The sequence below is a fragment of the Dermacentor albipictus genome, chromosome 1 (assembly GCF_038994185.2).
Source record: "Dermacentor albipictus isolate Rhodes 1998 colony chromosome 1, USDA_Dalb.pri_finalv2, whole genome shotgun sequence".
Classification (NCBI taxonomy): Eukaryota; Metazoa; Arthropoda; class Arachnida; order Ixodida; family Ixodidae; genus Dermacentor; species Dermacentor albipictus.
This window is the reverse complement of record NC_091821.1, coordinates 88,034,922-88,056,889: the sequence shown is the minus strand read 5'-3', so window position 1 is coordinate 88,056,889 and position 21,968 is coordinate 88,034,922.

Sequence of the window (21,968 nt, the reverse complement as noted above, 5' to 3'; positions counted from 1 at the left end):
TAAAAAAAACGACGGCCCCCGTAATGTAATTTCGCCATGCCGCGAAAAGCGATATGATGCGCTATTGGCGGACGCAGAGTAGGTGCTTTATCTGAACTACCTAAATCGGAATCTCGTGTCCGTTTTCTCTTTAAAGTAAATATGCTTTCAAAACCGAAAACTTGCGGTTTGCAGCAAGTTAAACGAAAACTGCTTCATCTGCCAGGATGTTTGAAGAAACCTCCTCAGCATCTGCCTGTTCTACAGATGTCTCGTGACATAAACACACAACATGAGGCACTCGCGTAGCGAAGGTAGCTGACGGTGGTAGGCACCGTGGCTGCCAGTGCGCTGTGAGGCGGGCGTCTTCAGGCCTAGCACCTACACTGCAGCGACAATATACTGCTACGAAATCACCTGTTCGTGCCCGGTGATGGTGTTTAATGTAGCCGCGTGCTGATGAGTCGTGGTCGGACGTTCCCGCCACAGCGGTTCTGGAGAGAGACGAAGACTCGGACTTTGAGAAAAGCAAAAATACGTTTACACAGACAATATGTTCATACAGCGTGTCCCACGGGACTTTAGCCAAACTTTACAGATATGAAAACGCCGCGTAGCTGGACAGAAACGAGGTAAGGCTGTTTACCGTCGCCTGCAGATACTCATATTACTATTTTTTTTTGCATTCCGCCTAACTACATAATTAGTCTTAATTAATTAATCAACTTCTCATATATTATATTTAGTTGAAAAGTGTAAATGAGAAAATCGTAGAGCCGCATGAAAAAACTACTCCCGATACAGCTTTCTGTTGCTCAGTACGGGCTCCATAAAGGTGTTTTTCGGAGCGTGAAACAAGCTCTAAAATGCAGGCCAAGTGACTCGAGTGGCCAGTCACGCGGCAATTTTGCGTGCATTCGTGGGCTCCTTTCACGCTCAGAAAAACACTTTTATGTAGCACGTATACTGAGTAACAGAAAGCTCTATCGGGAGTTTTTCATGCGGCTCTACAATTTTCTCATTTACACTTTTCAACTAAATATAATAAATGAAAAGTTGATAAATTAATTAGGACCAATTATGTAATTAAGCGGAATTTAAAAAAAATATTCTGAGTACCTCTAAGCAACGATAAACAACATTCCCTTGGTTCGGTCCAGCTACGTCGTATCTGCATATTTTTAATGTTTGGCTAAAGTTGCGTGGGACACCCTGTTCAGCACTGAGCGAGACGAGTCTCTTAACAGGAAGCGGGTGCGACCTTAAATATTGTTCGATATCCGCCTAGGCAAGGCTGTAGCTCTTACTTGCCATCATTGGTTTTAGCAAAAACGTGTTGGGCGTGGCAATCGGTGACCTATCACACCCTATCACACTGGTCGTCTTCTGATCCAGTCAGGAGGAGACAGGAAAGAGAAGATTTAGTGAACTTTGGAGTCCCTCAAGAAAAGTGAACTGGCGTCGGCTGGTTTATACTGCCACGCTGCGGTTGCACTACCCCCCCCCCCCCCCGCCTCCCTTCCCAGGACGTAGCTTAAAGGCTAGACCACATGAGCGCGATGTTGTGCGCGACAGCGACGAGCGACGGCTTCGAGAAGGCGATCGGGCCGTCGCTTGAACAGATCGCTCGGTCTTGTCGCGCGATCGCTCGGTTCTGCAAATCTAGAATTCGTCGCTCGTCACCCGGAACTGCTATGAGCGACTAGCCAATAGCGCGAAGCCAGAATTGGATGTACATCACTCAAGTACTACCGATTGTGGCACGGAATGATCAAACGATTGAATTTTTATAGTGCTAGCATTAGAACTTATTGGAAGACCTTCGAAATATTTCATGCTGCTTTTTACAGTAAAACACATCAACTTAATTTAATAAAGCACGCGTCAGGCTCATTTCGGCGCCTATATTGCTGCCCTCATACCGGCAACACCGGCAGACGTCGCTCGAAGTCATCGCTCACATGGGGTAAGACTTGTAGACGACGAGCCAACGCGACAGCCATCTCAGTCGCGTAGCTTGTCGTTGTCGCGCGCATGATCGCTTGCATGGGGCTTATAGTTAACTTTTCGAACAAATACGGTAAAGATTATCTCTATCAACAGCTTGATTGGGCAACCTAGGGGAGAGTAACCCTGCAACACCACAGTACGCAGACAAGTGTACTCACTGTGTTGAATGTCAGGACACGACTTAATCTATTTCCACCCCGCCTCTATGAAATCATGCTTCACCAATGTATCGACAAGTGTTCCAGCCCGATTTTGAGCGTTAAACCTCCAAAAGCGTTCCAAGACACTTAAACGTCAAAAATTGATAAACAGTGGGTGAACAAAGGAAGCCTCAGCGATTGCTCGGAAGTTGTAAGTCCACTGCTGGAAAGCTAAAGTTTTCCTTTTCCTGTGATCCCTCTATTTTGTTGGCCTTTTAAACCACGGAATCAAACTATGTGAGGGGCCGCTTGCACCAAATTTAGCCTGCCAGGAGACCCGGTCTCGCTGTGATGCTAACCATTTGACCTGCCGTAGCCCTCTTCGGCAACTCGGCAAACTTGCTTGACGCTGGACCGTCGCTGTGGCATCTTTACCGTTCAGCACGTGCTTCCTCTCCTGACGGATGAGGCATCTCGCTAGCTTACGTAACGCCATTGTGTGCGCACATGCGCTCGCATAACCAATGCCGCCGTTGGGCACTGTCCAAGCTCCGACAGCTGCTCGCTGCAGCGCGTAAATTCGTCATGAGAGCCACTGCCGCGCTATGCATGCGTGCTTTGTTGTTGGCAGTGACCAGCCGGAGGCATGAGCGCCGCTCGCGACCTGCTCCTGAGTGCTCGGGAACGAGCCAATTTTCCCACGAGCATTTCTTTCCCACCGTAATCTGAGCTATGCAAAATTAATTCTTTTTTTTTTCAGCGGACAGCGCACCAAGTAAAAGATAATCCAGGACCGAGCGCGGCTTTAGCATCGCACGTTGCAAGTTCGAGAGAATTCATTACTCACCGCACACTCGAGGCTTGGGAGAGAAAGGCGCGCGTATTTACTTGTCTTGCATGTCCTACGATGTGAGCAGGGAAGGCGAAAGGGGTAATTGCCTCCACGACGTTGTTCTGACCATGTAGGCGGGCAAACCGTCTCCGAATGTACACGCGCAGAGCTCGAGATCAGAGTAATTAAATGCGGCGAGTGGCATAGTCTAAGCTGTCGGCAAAGAGGAAAAAAAGTGAAAGGAGAGGACGCAGGAATGTGCACCGGCTACCCTCAAGGCTTTAAAAGGCATTGTTTGGAGGAATACCCTTCCCTATGTAAGCTAAACGTAGTGGTTGACGGCAACTGTGCCGTATACTTTGCTATCGCTGCCGAGGCTGCAGTGCGTTAAACATTCTTAGGGGTCGAAAACATGCTGAAATTTCACAGGTGCGCATCTAGAAGGAGAATGTGAACAGTGTCCGGACACAACTCGCAATTGGCGCATGCCATAATTAGTACGCACCGTAACAATGTGCACAGCACACCGTAATTGTAGATAACGTAATTAATAAAATATTGCTGAAGTGTTCTGTAAGAGCTAGCTTTAGCGCATAGCAGAGCGCCCATTTAGGATTGCTATCCTTCAACGCCATTTCGTGTTTGCATAACCCTTAAGACGGCTGTTGTGCATCACCGTATTCCATCGCCAAATGGTGCGGACAATCAGTTTCACTATGGAAAATGGAGTGGCCTAAAGGAATGACTGGCTTCAATTCTACTGCCTAAATGCAGGCTCCGCCATCAGCAATTTAACAGTTTATTAGATGCTTGTTGTGTAGGTGGTTGAGGGCTGTGATTTGTTACTCAAGTTATTTCCGTCTTTAAAATTCTACAGGGCTACACTGTTAACCTTTCTGTGAAGGTGAAAAGTTGTTAATCTGAACAGGATATTTTTAAAGAGAGTGCAAATGTTTCAAAAATACACTTGTTTGTCCCAATTGGTCATTTGGTTGCCTGAATTATTTGTTTGCACGCTATTCCGAATGTTACCATGCGACACCTCCGACCTCTCTATTATCATAAGTTATTCCTTGACCGAAAGGATACGACATGAAGCCGTCACTGCGTTTAAGTGTCAAGAACATACCGGATGACGTTAACTAAAAAAAAGTGCCCCCCCCCCCCAAAAAAAAAAACGAAATGAAGTTGGTGCCCAGAAAATTAAACAAATACAACGATGAATTACGTCTAACGCCAAACAAGCTCACCAAGCAAACCATTGCTTGAAATCAAAATTTAAAAGAAGAGTGATAACCCAGCCTCTATAAACGAAAACTAACGAAAGGCACAGCCTAAAACATTGTGCTCATAGGGCATTTGGCATTTTGCTTTCTTCTTATTGATATATCTTGACAACCACCATGGTAGCCTAGTGGCTATGAGGTTGCGCTGCTGAGCTCCAGGTTGCAGGTTGGCTCCCGGCCGCCAACGTCGTATTTCGATGGGGGCTGAAATGCAAGAACCCCAGGGGGTCAAAATTACTCCGAAGCCTCCCATATGGCGTGTCTCACAATCGAATCGTAGTTTAGGCACGTAAAACAGCACAATTTAATTAAAAGTTACATAATTTGTAGAGGTGGGCGCATATCAGTTTTTTCCAATATGGCTGGTAAATATCGAATAATGAAACATACACTGATACACATATTTACAGCTGTGATATCTTTTTCTGTATGATTAGGCACCACGCGTGTATTGACAGGTCTAAAAGGTGCAGCTGTCTATCAGGGACGAAGAATCAGTTTTAAACACGACTAATGGTCATCAGAAACGGCATGAGAAACCTATCAAGATAAAGCTTTAGAGCCGGTTTTCAAAAAAGTTTCCCCGAGAATGAGTGGCTGCTGTATGGTACAGAACTTAAGAAGAACGTTAAATAAACGATTGCCAAAAAACGATCCGAAGTTTAGAAAAAAAAAAAGATCTGCTGAAGGACTTGTGCGCCGTGGACAAACGTAAAAGGGCCCGTTACAAGAAAAACATCACTGGTCGTAGCGTAAAAGATAATAATCTTACATGATTAGACTGCCAGAGGCACTAAATAATAGATTACAACCCAAACTCACAGGTTGTCACGCAGGCTCCCGCAGCGAATCCGAAAACACAACTTGCAATTATCCATTTTGTATCTGTATTCCTTCGAATACTTAAGTCGTTGTCTCACTTCTGATAACTTTTCATACTTTATTTAGTAGACTGAGAACAGTAAGAATACTTGAACAACTTGTTGCAAAATATTTAGCTAGCTTCAAATATTCGAAAATACTGAATAGTTCCTGTTTGATTACCAATAGTTTGCGTGTAACACCCGATGGGTATTCGACACTTGGAATATCCGCCCATCTCTAATAATCTGACTAATATTACAACTACAGATCAAGTTGGGTGATATTCAAATAACACTGTGGCTCTCGATTGCACTCTCGTCTTTTGTTCCAATTTGCTACATTCATGGCAAAAAGAAATAAAAAATGGAAACCTCGTAAAGAGAGACGAAGACGAGCGCTGTAGTGTAGAGGGCGTAGCGTGCACGCTTGCCTGAAGGGAAGAGAAACACAGGTTGTAGCGGCTTACAAAGCACCTATAAGGAGTCCCAAAACTGACACTCCCGCGGAAGCGGCGCTCTATTTATTTTATTCCTTTCTTGTTTGCGCGCGCATTTTCATAAAGGAAGCGGTGTGAGCGAAATAGAAAAGCCTAAAGTACAGCATAACCCTCGACGGGCTCCTCAATTTTCTCCAATTCCTTTCGCCGATAACATAGAACATGCAGGTGTCACGAATGCAAATTTCTGTTTTTCAAATACCGTGAACCGGGGAAAGGCCTTCGTCATGTTTCGTAATTTCATTTTAGAAGCCGGGCGGACACTTTTTTGAAGGCGGTGTGCACCCACATGCAACAAAGTGTGGGGTCATTTTCTATCGATTGAAGGGCCGTATAAGGCCACCTGGCCTTACGGCCCTTCAATAGCCTAGCCTGTCTTCAATCACCGGCCCTTCAGCACTCTAGCCACAGGGCCACCCAGCGTTGGGCTGCCTAGGTAGGAAATGAATATTGCAGAAAACTGGTGTCTTTTCGAGAACAAGGTTGAAACACTGATTGAAAAGTGTATTCCAACACGCATAATATCTACATCTAATCGGGCTCCCTGGTTTAACTTATCTTTAAGGTATTTGATCTATAAAAAAAAAAGTTTTTTCGAAGCTTCCGATGTTCTGTGGAAGCCAATGCTAATTATGCTTATGCTGCTATCCATTCGAGACAAAAAAAAAAAGAAGGCCACTCGCTCATCCAAGCTTAGATTTTTACAGCGAAGCTGTTAGGGTATACTTTGCCCGCTATCGTGTCCACGTGTAGAAAAAAATCCCGAAGATATTGCAATGCGGGGCCGACCCGCGGTGGAGGTACCGCAGGCGTTAAGCGCTCGCCATACGTGTGCCGATTTCGAAGATAGTACACTACCGGGCCGACTCGCGGCGGAGGTGCAGTTCGCCATTAAGGGGCCCACATTTTCTTCACAGAGTGGAAGGGCACTTAGTTTTTTTCTGAAGCTTTACCTTATAGCTGCTTACAAGTAATCCTATGAAGTTTTGGAATGCCACCAACGTACGTATATCTGAAAATATATTTCTGAAAATATGAACTGGAATTATTGGCCCCCGTGAGCACTGCTCAACGGTTTTCAACAACACGTCTTCTCTACCGTTTTCAGAGGCTCAAACCGCTACTTATCCGTCATTTTGATCTTTGATGTTCCCTGAAATGGACCCGATTTCTTTTGACGTCAAAGGCGTTTCTAATTTGATTAAAAACGGTAAACATTCTTCGTCAGCAGGCGTTGACCTCATAAATTACAAATTTCTTCAGAGTGCTGAGGCGTATTCATCTGTTTTTTTTTTCTCATATTGTTCCCTTGTTTTTGCAGAGCTCAACGCTACCGGGAGATAGGAAGGCAACGAAGGAGATTCCAGTATACAAGCCTGGTGATGTTCACAACACCTTTAACTACCGGCCGACCTCCGTATCTTCTATTTCATGCAAGTTTCTTGAGCACATATTGTACTGCAACTTCGCTAAAATTTCTTACATTTACTTTTGTTTTTTTTTTGCATCTCAACAGCATGGTTTTCGAAAACGTTATTCCTGTGAGTCTCAGTTGCTACCCTTCACTAATGATTAGTCTTCCGCATTAGATCGATCCTCAGGAATTTATTTCAATTTCTTTGACCCCGCTAAGGCATTCGACACCGTCTCACATACACTCCATTTATTGACACTTCGCGCATTTCACGCTCATTGTAACCTGCTTAAAGGGATTGCATGTTTCTTGCAGAATAGGACACAGTATGTGTCAATGAAAATTACTCTAAACCGGCCATGTCGTGTAACGTCGGGTGTTCCTCAGCGGTCTGTCCTAGGGCGTCTTGTTTTTCTATTTATATGAACGAATTGGCGGATTATGTTACAGTATAAATCTCTTTGCTGACGACTATGTTCTGTAGTGGGAAATTCCTGATGAGCCTGACATTCCCGTATACGTCAATTTCACCTCAATAAAATGCCATCTTTGTGTAACACGTGGGTTATGAAACCAAACATTAACAATTAAATATAAAGAAATGCGGATGTCTCGTAAAATTAACCAGCCTACATCGCATAGTTATGACCTTAACGGTTGTCCACTCGAGTTCGTCGATAGCTGTAAGTATTTAGGCATTTATATAACTAATCGTCTCTAGCGGCATGAGCATGCTCACCACGTTGTTAAGAGAGTTAGCACTACACTTGGTTTTCTTCGTAGGAGTTTCCATCTCACTCCCGTTTCATTAAAGGTTTTACTATTTAAAATCCTCGTTCGTTTTAAGCTCCTGCGCGCTTCAGCCACATGGTACACTAGCTCACTAACACAGACATCAGAATCAGTTCAAGATCTTTCTGGTCGATATATCCCCTCTGATTAGTCTCGCTTAGCTAGCGTTTCTCACATGAGCCAAGGACTTGAACTACCCCACCTATAGTTACTAGACGTCGTATGTTTTGCCTATACTGGTCCCATAAAATACATTACACTTCAGCGCACTGCTACGTGCAACAATGGTCCGGTCACAAAAAGACGACGACGGCACGCCCAGCACGCTGACGGTGCGCGAGCAGTGGAATTGGCGCATTCAGGCTACCGCCTGCTTCAGCGGGCTCGGCTGGAAATGTAATGTGTGGAGACAAGGCACCAGCCTCTGTCTGGTTTTTCTTCCCCTACAAATTAAATTTCTCGTTAGCTTCTCGAAGCTAACAAGGAGCTCACACGGCAAGAAAGTCCGACTGACTGCTGAGGTCGCTGCCATCGGAACACGCCGGCCGCGTTCATCGTCATGACCTCGCCGGCCCAGCCCTGGTCACTTTGGACGCCGTTCTCCTCCTACGGTTACGCTTTGCTTGTACCACCGTCGCTATGGCTCTCGCGTAAACTAGTGCCGCTAGCCCTGCTCCTAGGCGGGAAACGATTGGGCCGAACGCTGACGGCGACCGTTGTTCCCGGCTCCAGATAGAGCCGCCTTTCCCACGTGACCGACCGCGTCACCAAAGTCCGCTATCTCGTCGACACTCCTTCGTTGGCTGAGCGCCGGCATCCTCCCGACTCTGTGTACGTGTACACAGAGGATTTTCCCATTTCGCGCCCAATGAAATGCGGCCGCCGAGGCCGGGATTAGATTCCGCGCCCTCATGCTTATTGGCCCAACACCATAGCCACGAAGTCACCACGGCAGGTCCAACCACAGTCGTTGAACCATTCGCAAAATCCTGCCCATGACATCACACCGCTCCGCCGGATGCCGCCTCCAGTGTTGCACGAACGCCCCCGGATACGAGGCAACGACGTAGCAAACTGGAATTTGATGTCGAAGTCGTTCCCGTGGAAATCCTCGACGTCGGCTTCTTTTATCAATTAGTGGGTCATTCGTTGCCGTCCGCTTGTCAGAGTCGGGTACCTGTAAAGTGGTATTCACGGTTGTTGTTGCTTCCATGAAGGGCGGCGGCCGTTGCTACCTCCGGTGAGCTCTTTTGTTTGCGTGTCACGGTCTATGTCGGGTCCGTCTAGTCCAGGCGGGTGCTCGTCTGGCCGGTCAACTTCGGTTTCACTGATTTAGTCGCTAGGTCCCTGGCCCTGAGAAAGTGGCGATGCAGCGTGATGGACCTTTCATAGCTGCACGCTCCTGCATGCTGCATAGCTGCATAGCTGCACGCCGGTGAAGCACTCATCGTGATAAGGGATGCCGGGCATAACAATGCTAAATGCCAATCATAACACCTTCGATTCCTCCACAGTGTGTGAGCCGTCCTCAAGTAGACCTCACCGTCCAAGGACTTCAGAAAGAGTCGGACTTACCATCGTCTACACTCAAGCAAATAAGTTGGCTCCTATTAGATGATAAATACAGCGACTGCACACGCGTCTACACTGATGGTTCCACTATATACATCACAACTAGTTCCGGTGGCGCTGTAGTTAATACCAAGAAGGGGAACAAACGAACGGTTAAAAACTTCCCATATCACTGCATCTACAGCTGCAGGGCTCATGGCTCTCCGCCGTGCGCTTCATGTAATCAATACAGAGAGTCCTGGCAAATAAGCAGTCTTCTGGGATTCAAAGCCAGCCTTACAATGTTTGCATTCGTTTCTCCGACATGTAACTCACGATCAAGTGACTTGCGACATCGTGGAACTTATTCCTCACTTCAGAGAAAAAGGCCATGATATCTCTTTTCAATGGATACTAGGCCATTGCGGTATCATTGGAAATGTTGACGCAGCTAAGGCAGCTCGGACGTCACACCAAGAAGATCGCCGCGTCCCCATTCCTCTCTCAAGGGCAGACGCTGCGAGACAGCTTCATATTTTAGCACGCAAACTCCCGTTAGCTGAGTGGACTACCGCACTTCCAAGGGGTACCAGACTGCACATAGCAACATCGGACGCTGGCCATATCAAGCAAATAAGCAATCTACACAAGGAGAACCAAAAAAACCGGGAGAGAGGAAAGTAGAAAAAAGAACGCCGTATCTTCAAAACTGCGTGAGAGAGGGGGGGGGGGGAGGTAAGGGGAGCGAAGACCACGCTTTGCGGCAACTCGGACCTCCTACCGGACTGCACCGACGCGAAGCGTCTCTTCTATGTCGGTTGTGGTTGCGAGTTGCCTTCACAAAAGCTTATTCAGCCCAAATTGGAATGGCTGACAGTCTTGCGTGTGATGTAACATGGGGAGCGCGCGGATGAGGGAAAAAGTGACGTAAGAAGGCAAGAAAATAGACACCGATAGCAGTTGCGCACAAGCTGGATAAATTTAAATTCAAGGCGCTCTACAGTACGTTTGTGCTATTTCTGAAAAATAAAGACCGTGCAAATTGGTCAAACGGAACACTGACGTAGGGCGTGCTGGCGCAAAGTCGCATTAAAGCACCACAGCGTCTAGAAGACAGTATGGAAGCGGCCGCCCATCAAATCAACACTTCACTACCCGCCGTGGTAGCTTTGTGGTTATTGTGTTGTTCGAGGTCGCGGGTTCAATTCCGACCGCTATAGCTGCATTTCGGCGGCGGCGAAATGCAAAAACGCTCGTGTTTTCAGATTTAGGAGCACGTCAAGGAGTGCCAGGGGGTTAAATTTAAAACGGGGTCCCCAGCTCCCGCGTGATTCATAATCAGATTGAGAGCTTGGTACGTCAAGCCCCACAATTTAATTAAAGTTTAACACTTCTGTCACGATGCGTTGGGCCGTGTAAGGCAACGACAGTGCCAACCTTCTCGCAGGCTATGAACAATGGCGCAACAAAATGCCTCAAGCAAACACGCCTCTCTGTGTGTTCCGTGCACTACACCGCCGCCAAACGAAAGTGGCGCTTGTAAGTAACGTTTCACATCAACTCACCACTCAAGTGTAGCAGTAAACGTTGATGAACTTCAACATTTCCCCTAAACAACGCCACCAATTATCGTCAATTAACGCAAACAGCACAAGAATCTTCGCTTATATCGATTCCCACAGTGTGTGGTATCCACGTACATAATCTTCTCCCTCCCTCCCTCCCTCCCTCCCTCCCTCCCTCCCTCCCTCCCTCCCTCCCTCCCTCCTTCTCTTTTTCTCATGCAGTTTTGAATGTACGGCGTTCTTTCTTTCTGCTGTCCTCTCTCCTGCTTATTTGTTTCTCCTTGCGTAGATTGCTTACTTACTTGATATGACCAGCGTCCCATGTTATGTTTTCTTTAATTATTTCTTTGTCCCTCTATGGTCCTTATTTTACATTAGCCACTCTTCACTCAACGGCGATTCGGATCCTGTATGGCAATATGAATAAAGAACACCGAACAGTTAAGAACAACCACCACAGACATTTTATTTAGTGCGATATCATATCAAGGCACCATATTCCTGAATTTCTACGTTCTTCGAACATCAAGACGAAGAAAATAAAACGAGAGGAATTCATCAAAGTGTAGTACAATCTGTGGTAAATCGCAGACAACTGCTAAAGAGGGAGGGTGCCTCACTTTTGTGTCTAATTCGGCGGATCTAGCGCCTGTGAATTAGGAGTCCCTAATTGTGATAAGCTCTGCCCTAGGAAGCTCGTCAGGAATTTCGAAAGTGAGGTATTTGCTTTGCTTCTTTTCTGTTTTGTGTCCTTCTGTGTGCTTTTACTTGCGGCATCGATCTCCTCGTCGTCGTAGAAGTGGTCACCCTACATGGCGTTAAGTGAGCTCTCGTTACAGCATAACGGTAGCAGCTTCAATTTCGTGGGCAATTTACTCCATAGCAATTAAAATGAAAGGCGCCACACAGAACAGCCCAAGAAAAGGGACTATGGAAGTGCGCGTCTGTTGTGTCTTTCGATGCGCTGTTGTCTTGAAGTATATTTTCTTCTTTTTTTTGCGTAGACAGTGTCCTCTTGTTGTTTTATTCATCATAAAAAAAGAAAAGAAAAAAATAATAAAACAAAAATTTCTTCACTCCCGGCGTGCACGTTGTAGGTATCGTCGTACGCTCTATGTAAAGTTAAAGCTACATTTTCAAACTAAGGCAATGCACAACTCGCTCCATATATTGAACCTTAGTCCGAGCGCCCAAAACAACGTTCGCGTAGGCCACCTGGCCAGGAACTATACTGGAAGGCCAATACCGCCTGCTCTACAAAGCACAATACACGCACACGCGCACAAACACGCACTCGACAACAACCCCAACCGTTAGCAGCACCTCTTTCGATCTCTGAAAAGTGGGCTGGTCACTGATCACAAGGGGGGAGGGGGGGGGGGGTGTAGGAGGAGTCCCAGTAAAAGATAGGAAAGGCAAAAAAAAATGGCACAAACAGCGCCCACAAACTAAGACACATCCTGCGAAGGCTACAACGGATGCGTCGAAGTAACAGCGGCAACAAGCGAGTGAAGCTCAGGGGCGCCGCCACGGAGCGCGTAACGTTTCGAGTGCGGCCGACCCTGTCGATCGATCTCTGTCACGTCACCCTTCTCTATTATTCCTGCCGAATCTTTCGCCGCTGCGCCCGCCGTAGAAACAGCTATCGATGCCCGCGAACGAATGATGTATCGATATACGTTGGCACAAATGATGTCACGCGGAATCTTTCGACGCGGCCAAGATCGATCGGGGACACCTTGCGACACACCACTCGAGTTTCTCTCTTTCTCCTCTCGTGCTCTCTCTCTCTCTTCCTGTTGTCTGTCCGACTCCTGCGGGAGAGAGAGAGCACATTTTTTGTGCGGCGCCTCTGCTCTTGCGGCTGTCATGAACAGGTACTCCGGCACTATTTGGCGCGTCACCTTGGTCCGCCTCGTCTGATCTGCTGCTTCTTACCTCCTCATTCTTTCACTTATTTTTTTATACCTCTGATTTTCTTTTCCTCCTTTTCCTAGTCAGAGCTTCTTATCTGTCATCGTTTTATTTCCCCATGGTTATAAGGACGAATAGCTCGACCCTACTGCACGCTTCGTTTTATTTATTATTTTTCTTTTGCTTCCTCAATGGCTGTCTCATCTTCTTTCTTTGTCATTTTCTGAAGTAACTTAAAAGACTGGAAGCAACTCCCCACGTCACTCGCTCTGTTTTCGGCTTATCACAGGCGCGTGTCAGGAGGGAAGGAGATGCTCCAGAAGCAGGTCTCCTTACAAAGCTGTCTGCAAGCCGAATGACGCGAGCCGCGAGAGCAGACGCAGCAATATGGCGCTATGGAATCGGAAGCAAAAAGTGCGCGACAAGCAAAGCACTAACGACGTTTGAAGAAAGTGTCTGCATGAATTCTCCGTTTCCGTTTGGGTAAAGAAGGAGATGTTTTCCCGCACGAAGCGGGGACATTCTTTGTTTTGTTACACAGCTTTCTCCGGAAGTTCTCATTCTGCAAACAAGGAGGAAGAAGAAGGCAAAGGAAGGCTGCGTACGTGTCGGTGCACTTTCAGAGCCCATTTCGACACATCCATGTAAAACCTATTTCAATATCGCTTTACTGCCTAAATTTCAAACAGCAAGTCCTTGAAAGATAAACTGGAGTGCAGTTACTCTCTTCGTCTCACTGCATTCACTAGGGGCACGAATAGTCCCCAGTGACTCTTCCTCTGATCAATGGCTTCATCTGCGCGGTCATTGCCAACGCTACAAGACAACTTCGTCGGCTTGCCCATTGATTATCCTTAGAGGTGTGAAATTGGTCAAGTTTCACATGCGCGCAAGGAACCCGTTGCTACAGCTTCTACCCCCAGCCGCAGTCCCTCGACGCGAGGTACCTCTCCTGTGTAGGCTGCCACTTGGAAAGGCGCTTACGAAAGCCTACTTCGCCTTCATCGGAATGGCTGACCATGCTTCGTGTGCTATCTCTGGTTCCGCCGAAGCTATCGACCACCTGCTGTGTGACCGTACTCAGCTTGACGCACAGGGGTAATCGTTCTCCTATGCATTATCACAATTGGACGGCCGGTCTTTGTCTACAGACCATAACCTAGAACACTGAACTCCCCACGGGGTTACAGAATTCTTAGAAAGTGCTATTTCGTTTTCTTTTCAGATAACTGGGTCTGCCTGGTCGCCTTTGACCGCATGGCACTGTCCTTCGGCGTGAATGCGTTCTAGGAACCTTCTGTTCCTCCTTTTCTTTTCTTCGCTTTTATTACGAAAAAGGACCCATTGGTGCTCTCGTGTTGTACTTGCAGTGCAGGCAAAACCTACGGGCTGCGTCAGCCATTCAGAGAAGCCAATGTGCAGATAGTGTCAATATGCGACCTGTCAATCTGACCACCTCTGACCCTCCGGCCACTTGCTCTCAGGAGCCCGGAGCCGACGACGCAGGCATCAAGCGATGTGCCTGAACATCTGCAGCAGTCTTTGTAACAACAGAGGTGTACAAAGAATTAGTGCGTATGATCTTATGCATTGTCATTCACCGCCGTTTTTTAAAGGTCCAGAATGCTAACGGAGCATAGTTTTCATCAAACAAAGTCTTTCATCGCGGTACACTTTTGATGCGTTATTGTAGTTTTCGGAATACGTGGTAAAAGGCTTCTGTGGTTTTACCTGCCAAAACCACGAATTGATTATGAGGTTCGCACAAGCAGCAGCAACAGCGATAGGCCATCTTTTGATAGGTGCTTTTTTTTTAAGCAGTGTGTTGTGATTCTGCTATTCTAATTTCGCGCCACGCGCACTACGGGTTGCAGTGCCGCGATTCCGACACCATCCCAAGGCCTATCGCAGACATAACGCATGGTTGCGTCAGCGCGGAAAGGAAATCGGGGAAAGAAATACATACACTGTGAAAAAAAAATCAAAAGGTATCTGATGGAAAAAGTATGGGAATTCTAGCGACGGTACCTTTTCTGTTTTCGATTTGTTACATACTTTGCTTCCTCAAGAGGCCGCTTTAGCTCGGGTGCTCCTACATAAATACATGTAAAAGGAAAATTGGTTTTTCTCGGCAACCACTGCACCAAATTTGAGGAGGTTTGTTGCATTTAAATAAAAACTTCAAATCTAGTGACTGTTGATTTCGAATTTTTGTTTTAGGTCATCAATTTTCCATTAAAAATTGTCAAAAATCGAAAACTTTCAGAAAACAAAACTATCACCTTTCCAACTCTGTAACTCTGCAGTGAAAAATGATATCGCAAATCTGTGAATCGCATCTTATAGTGCATCTCAAGCGGATAAAATTGGTGTGTTACAAGTAAATAAAAAAAATGGTAATATGGAAATACAGCTTTTGCAGAACCCTTGTACCTAACGTAACAAATTCACGTAAGATATAAATTGACATATCGAATTTGTCCGTTTTGAATTGTCTAATGGATCCCGTTTACATAACCATGATTGGTGTCTTTGAAGCAGAGCTATTACATTGTAAACTTTGTGCTTCTATTTATTTCGAGCGTGCAATGTTTCGAAATTTCTTCTAACAGAATTGAGGCCCTAAATCGAAATTCCGCGTCTAACAGTCGCTAGAATTTAGCTTTCTTTTTGAAATGCGACAAATTTCATTAGAATTGGTCCAGGGGTTATCTCAGAAAAGGTGTTTTACGTTTTACATGTATTTGAATATGCCGGATCGGAGTTTGGCCCGAGCTATAGCTTCCTCTGGAGGGAGTAACTTTTGCCCCCCTTCTGACTGCACTTCTAAGGAGTGCGATAGAGTCAAAGACCACGATTGGGCTGTAACAAAACATACCAGTGTGATGAGATTTAACTAGAAAGTTGATAATCATTCAAAGTTAGTCTATACTCCATTTCATAGATCAGGTGCCACGCTGTGGAAGCTACGCACGAAGTTTATTCACCAAAATTTATCACTTCGCGCGTTCCTTTTATGCTTCCGTGCTCGCCAGCGGCGCTTGCTCGCGCGAGCATGCACGCGAGGCTGCCGCAATGGGATGCAAATAAAAAAGACGGAAAGAAAAACAAAGAAAATCAAATAGATCTGAAACAACGTGTTAGCAGAGTACATGGTTTGTTTGTTTCTAAAGGCTAAACAAATATTTTTTTTCATTTTTGCATGATACATAACATTTTCACAAACATCAGTCGGAAAACACCGAACTATTCCTGAGCGCGAGTGCAACCACTTCACGGAGGCTCTCTAGCCTCCTTGAAGCGTTAGAACTGATGTATGAAACGCAGCATAACAGCAGCGAACAGGACGAGCTCTCTCGCCATCACGTCACAGGTCGTCGTCGTGGTCTTCGAGTTGCCACCGAAAACACGAGGCGCGTCTGACTCATTAAATTAGCCACGAGTGTGAAACGGCGTGCAGCGGTGGCGTAGAGGTAGAACATCCGCGTTGCGTGCAAGAGGACCGTGGTTCGAATCCCGGTGTCACGCAATTTTCCACCGGATCAAAAAAAAATCCGCGTGTTGATAAAATTGCATAAAGGCCCGGAGTATGGCCTGACCCCAGTGACCAGAACCGGTAAGGCACTCCCTCACCAGAGCAGGATGGCCACCCTGCTGCAGTACTTCGCCACGACCTCCTATATGAACACAGACGAATTAGAATGGGCTGGGGTGCGCTTGGCAGGCATTCTAAAATCATGAACAGCGGGTTGCCATTATCCCTCAAGAGAAAAGTGTATAACAGCACAAATTCGTCGTCGTCCTTGTTGTTGATCCACGAAAACCAATGCATGCCCCATCTGCTGAACTACGAGGTCAAATCAGAAGGTCATTGCCCCTATTTTTTTAGCCAGACTATGGCTGTAAAGGCGAAGTCAACATATCCATTCCTAGCGCTGAACCTTTCTTGGAAGGGCCCGGCCTTATCTTCCGCTAGCTCCTCGGAGTGCGGCTCCTGTCAGTTGTTGAAGATGGCGGTTGTGCTTCATACGTCCACGGCGTACGAGCAACGAAGTGGGATTTGTTTTCTATGAGGCAAGGGGCGAACTCCCATCGAAATCCATGGGGAAATGCAACCCACGTATGGAGAAAGGTGTCTCGCTTTGTGAAGTGTGAGTGGGTGGTGCTGTGAGTTCGCAAGAGGCCGTGAAGACTTGCATAACGGTGAGCGTTCGGGGAAGCCACGTGCGTCACTGACTGACGACTGCAATGGGACAAATTTAGTGCTGCGATAGGACAAATGTCGGAACCGCTGTCGGCACTATGTCGAAAAATAGTGTAAGGTACGTAAGTAGTACGTATATTTGTAATTACTTGTATATACCTTATTTTGGCTGATAAAAAATAGGGGCAGAAGCCTTCTGGTTCGCCCTCGTATATCAGGCTGCTCGTGCAGAGCCTTTTTGCGGGCTATTTCGCTCATTACGAATAGATGGTGCTTGTGCCGCACGGAGCCATTTGTTGCCTGAAGACCTGCTCGTAGCCTAGCGGCCATTTGATTTCCGGTCTGAAAGAAGCATTCCAATAGTGGTGCAATGCAAGAACGCTTCTGTGTTAAGATTTATATGCACGGTAAGCTGATTAGCTCGCAGTGTTTTGCGTTCAGAATGGAGAAACATCGAAAAACTATGTACTATGCTCGTTTATGGCGTGGCACTCCGCCGTCTTCACACCGGCAGGGTAGTCACGCTGGCATTCAGAGCCCAATACCTGGAAAAGTCGTCAGACTCATCTCTGGGGAGCTTGCGACACGGGTGAGCTAGTCGCGGCGCACTATCTGCTATGGAAATGTCGTCGTCTATCCTCATTGCGAAGAATATGTCTTGCTGGGCTATAAACTCAGCCGTTACGCTAAACGGCTGGATTCTTCCAAGGGGGGTCTCTGCCCGCGGTAAAGCAACATATGACAGCTTGCTGCCCTACCCATTAAGGAGCGAAACAATTAACCTTATCTAGACACCTCGCAGGAAAAACGACATGGATTGTCTTTTAATATATGTACATATTTTTTTTCAACTTCCAGTTTATGACGTTCTGTTAACCCTGCCTTACTGCAGCTATTGCCCTGCCGGGCTTTCTTCGCCCTTGTGTCTATGTGTCACAACCCCGCCATAAGATGTTGCGCCATCATCTAACTCCAAGCACGGTTTTCCTCTGGCAAAACAGTTTTGAGATTAATTTTGATCAAAGGCAAAATTCCCAGAAAAATGTGATGGCCGCATGACACCGCAAATTTAGTAGATATACTTGCTCGCGCTTGTAAACAGTTTTGTAGCCCCCCACCAACATCCAGCCCCATTCACGGAAGCTCACTCAGACTCACATTCATGTATTTGACATGAGTGCACTCGTTAGAGAACATGCCGACCAGTGGGTGGTTTCCATATATGTTACGCAAGAATGTTGGGCGCTTAATGTTTCGTCAAGTGGTACAATTAACGCAGTTGAGTGACGAAATATATTACGTTTCTTGAGCTGCTACAGAAATTCAGAACATGCATGTTGGAAGCTCCAAGCGTAGCATAAATAAATCCTGCGCAATTTATACAAGCACAAGTGAGTATGTAGAAAAAAATAATTTACTGACGTAGCACCAAAACCCTTAGTGAACTGAAAACATGACGATCTGTGGTTTCCAAGCCATTGGCAATAAAAAAAAAACTATGAGCGTATGATGGTAATCCTGATGTATTACAGCGGCTGAAAGTACGTAGCGCTGTGTCTTGGAAAACAATTTGTAGCCTTGCGCGTACGCGCACCATATGGCCGCGCTATGTCTTGTAAAGCTTCGGTCGAAGTTTCGTGCCATTCGCGCACTCATTGTTGGCGACAAACGCCGAAACAGTGGCTTGGTGCAGCGCACCTGCTTCGTGTGCTGCCATTGTATAAAGAGAGACAGTGGAGGCCGGCTGGGCCATGCAATAGATGCGTCGCCACCTGATCAAACATGGTGAAGCCCACGGAAGCACGGGGAAAAGAGTCCATAAGTTATAATACATAGAACACAACAAAAAAATTATGGCAAGAAAAAGATCAATACATAGGAATGGTCAATAATATAGGGAGTGAGGAATCTCAATATTATTATAAAAGATTTGATTTGATTTTGTTTTTATATTATTCCACATTAAAAACGATACATACCCTCACCTTCAGGACGGCTTCTGGGCACATGACACGCACGCCAGAGTTTTTAGTGCATTTAAAACGCAGGCATAACAACCGATCCAGAGGCTAGTTTTGGCGACAACTGGCGTCGTAGGCTTCTCTGGGGCTTTGAATCAGCTGTTCGAAGCCGGCTATACGTTATGTCTTTTAACTTTTGCTCAATGGCTACCGATTGTGTGACTGCGCTTGGACAAAAGTGGCATAAATCTGTTTCATGGTCAATACGCTTTGCTATGGCAATTCGATCGACAGAAATCGCGGTCGTAAAAGGCCCAGTCTTGTATTTTATAGAAGCTCTCTTCAAAATGCGCATTTTCCTTGAACCTATCGGGTTCAGAGGCAGAACTAGCGCTCCTCCGCAACCAATCATTGCTACAGGCACTTGACGCAATGTCATAATGTTAGGTGAATGCGCGACTGCGCTTTCTTGTCGTTTCGTCCGAGTTATCGTTTCCTTACGAGGTTGTAAGCCTTCTTGTAACAGTACAAGACCTTTTCGGCAAAGAAACTGCGTACGAAGAGCGAAGCTTCTCTCAGCATGCTTATCGTGGACTTGAAACAAAACGAGTTCAAGCCGTCAACGGAGGAACTTTCTGTTTTCCTTTCATGTGAGTGCTTTATGTATGTCTACACGCGTTTGTGTCTGTACATGAATTTATGGGGGTTGCAGATTTTCATGACGTTTGCAAACAAGAACGCTTGCGTGATACGCGGATACTTTAAAGTGTAGGTGAAAACCAAATCTTTTACGGTTAAATTCAAAGTGCCACGCATGACTACATCTACGGCAGCAGAACTTACAGCCCTCCTTGTCGGTATGAGCTACGTCACCGATAAACCAGCACACAAATGGGTCTTGTTTCCTGACCCTAAGGCAGCTCTTCCCAGTACCAAGTGTGCCTTACATCTCAGAACATACGAGCACATGACATCCGACATTAAGGAAATACATCACCATGCTCTCGCAACAGGGCACAACATAACATTTCAGTGCGTTCCTGCTCACTGTCAGACGCTGCAAGATGATTTCGTCTAATTGGCCGCAAAAAGACGCTAGTTTTCTGGAGTTCTCCAAGTATCGTCAATTACCGACTGTGTAAGCTGGACCCCTTGCTACATCTACAACTGCCATCTAGCGTTCCCGCGGAGAAGCAATGTTGTTGTACCATTTGTGGCTGGGGATGGCAATTACGAACGCTTACTCCTATAGTATGGGAATGGCCGATAGCCCGAAGGCAAGCATACTTGACGTCGCCATCGGTAGACGTCGCAGAGAAAACTCGCCTTGCCGCTGTCAGGTCCAACTCTTTCTCCGCTGAACGAGATTATCGTTGCAATCCTTCGGGAAATAAATTTAATCACTCGCAGGGCCTTAAAAAATTAAAATTAAGTAGCAGGAATCAAGTGTTGCCAAACATCTCCACACGATCTCCCAATTAAGCCTCTCTACTAGGACTTGTCCAGTTGGCTAATGGAGACGTGGAAAGGAGAGTGGTGATGCTTTTGCAGAAACTTGCCTCCTAATATTATTTTTCTTTAGAATAAGTACTCTTTAAATGATGAAGTTCACAAATCAATACAGGTAATGTGCCGCTATTCAATCAATTCACCAAGTATTAGAAGTGTAGCACAACTGTAAAATTTCAAGAAGTACAGTTACCCTTCGTGTTTTACTGTTGCTGCCATTTCTGGATACAGAACAGCAGGAACACAAAATTATTCAAGACTATCACATAACACTATCATCATCATCATCATCATCATCATCATCATTACCCTATTTCATGTCCACTTCAGGACGATGGTCTCCCTGCGATATCCAATTAGCCCTGTCTTGCGCCAACGGATTCCAACTAGCGCCCACAAAGTTCCAGTTTACAGCGCCCCACCTAGTCTTCTGTAGTCCTCCACTGCGCTTCCCTTCTGTGAGCACCCATTCTGTAACCAAAATGGTGCACTGGTTATCTAACCTACGCATTACATCACCAAACCACCTGCCTTTCTTTCTCTTAATTTCAATTAGAATATCGGCTATACCCGTTTGCTCTCTGATCCAAACCGCTCTCTTTCTGTCTCTTAAGGTTATGCCTAGCATTCTTCGTTCCACCGCTCTTCGCGCGGTCTTTAACTTGTTCTCAAGCTTCTTGGTCAGTCTCCCAAATTCTGCCCCATATGTCAGCACCGGTAAAATGCACTGATTGTGCACCTTTCTTTTCAATGATAATGGTAAGCTTCCAGTCAGGAGCTGACAATGTCTGCCGTATGCGCTCCAACCCATTTTTATTCTGTGAATTTTCTTCTCATAATCACGGTCCCCTGTGAGTAAGTGATATAGGTAAACGTACTCCTTCACAGGCTCTAGAGGCTGACTGACGATCCTCAACTCTTGTTCCCTTGCCTGGCTATTCATCCTTATCTTTGTCGTCTGCATAGTAATCTTCAACCCCACTCTTGCACTCTCTCTGTTAAGGTCCTCATTCATTTGTTGTAAGTCGTCCACGGTGTTGCTGAACAGGACAATGTCATCTGCAAAGCGAAGGTTGCTGAGATATTGGCCATTGATCCTCACCCCTCCGCCTTCCCAGTTTAAGAGCTTGAATACTTCCAAGCATGCAGTGAATAGCATTGGAGATATTGTGTCTTCTTGCCTGACCCCTTTCTTTATAGATATCTCTCTACTTTTCTTGTGGAGAATCAAGGTACCTGTAGAATCTGTGCAGATATTTTCGTAAGCCTTCGCTACTTCTTCAACACGTAAAGCCTCTATGACTGCTGGTATCTCTACTGAATCAATGGATTTTCGTAATCTATCAAAGTCATATAGAGAAGTTCATTATGCTCTGCAGATTCCTCAATTACCTGATTGATGACATAGATGTGATCTATTGTAGAGTATCCCTTCCTGGAGCCAGCCTGTT